Genomic DNA, 1,600 nt, shown 5'->3' with positions numbered 1-1,600 from the left:
TCTCTTTCTTATCTAATAACAAGATGGGTGGGAAAAGTTGACGCACGCTCGAGTTTTTCGTGCTAGCTAGCACCATCTACATGCCGTGCATATGAATTTCCATGAACATCATATGCTGCAGCTACTCTAAACGGATCAAATACAAATAGAAACCTATGGATATGAATACAAATAGTTGTTTTCCTCGGAGTCAGATTCATAAGGTAGTGTCAGAAGTGACCAATATAATTAAGATATGAATGTATATTGACAACATCGTATATATCCAATTTTGAGTATCACTACTACAGAATCGATTTTTAGGGGCGGCTCATAACCAAGGTTTAAAATAGCGGGCTATTACAAATAGCGGCATCTTTTTTCCAGAAGCTATAAAGCTATAGCGGAGCTATGACATATGGCGGTTTTTAAGAAAACCATAAAAAAATCAAGTAATTATTTCATAAAAACACAAGAATCGTGAAAATTATTGAACACAAATATATTTTCAAGGCTTTAGGAGTCTAGGGAATATTATTTAATATGGCATTATAACACAATTTGTGAGACTCAAGTGTTCAATTTTTTAAAAGATCAACTTAACAGCAAAAGATAAATATATAATAAGTAGATTGTCACTCTAAAAGCTAAAGTTGAAATAGCAGCGCTATTTTAAAGTCACAGCTAATCAATTTAGCGACGTTAAAACATAATATAGTGGTTATAAATGACATAGCGGAAAAATAGAAATAGCGTAGCGGGAGCTCTCTCCAGAGGCTATAGCGGCGTTATAGCGTTGCTATAGCCCGCTATTTAAATCCATGCTCGTAACCCTTTATAGGGGCGGTTTGGCCAGCCGCCCCTACCGAACCGTCTCTACAAATCATACATTTATAGGGGCGGTTCCCAAGCCGCCCCTACAAATTAATTTGTAGGGACGGCTCGTATTACCAGCCGCCCCTACAAATCGATTTGTAGGGGCGGCTGTAGTACCAGCCGCCCCTACAAATACCTGTTTGTAGGGGCGGTGAACCGCCCCTACAGTACGTTTTCCCGCAAAAAAATTCAAATTTATAATTCAAAATTGCGTTGCCGAACGCCCCGCGACCAACGTTTCGAACCGCGTTCGCGTTGCCGAACGCCCCGCAACCAGCGTTCGCGTTGCCGAATGCCCCACGACCAACGTTCCGAACCGCGTTCGCGTTGCCGAACGCCCCGTGACCGCGACTACAAGCACAAGAGTATTATATAAACTACAATTACAAGTCCAATTCACAAGAATATATACAATCCATCATTAAATATATAAATTCCATACACATTGTTATCAACGTCCTAGAGCTAGTCTTTCAGTCTCACGAATGTGTTGGTACTGAGGATTTGTACCTAACTCAGACTCTCGGTCATGGTAGGCGCCTTTGACGTGTACAATCTGGTCCAATATGAAGTTACAAAGGTCGTCGACGAGCTCTAAGAGTTCGTCATCCTTGTATGGGTCTCTTTTCATTCCTTTCTCTTCTCTCCACTACAAGAGAACAAGTTTTGGTTTAGTATTTCATACCATGTACGAAGTTTTTATACTACGGGTGAAGAGGTTCAAACTTACCCTTAAGGGGTGTCT

Source organism: Miscanthus floridulus, chromosome 16, assembly GCF_019320115.1.
Source record: "Miscanthus floridulus cultivar M001 chromosome 16, ASM1932011v1, whole genome shotgun sequence".
NCBI classification, from domain to species: Eukaryota; Viridiplantae; Streptophyta; class Magnoliopsida; order Poales; family Poaceae; genus Miscanthus; species Miscanthus floridulus.
The sequence above is the reverse complement of the archived record's forward strand: the minus strand, read 5'-3'. Positions refer to the sequence as shown.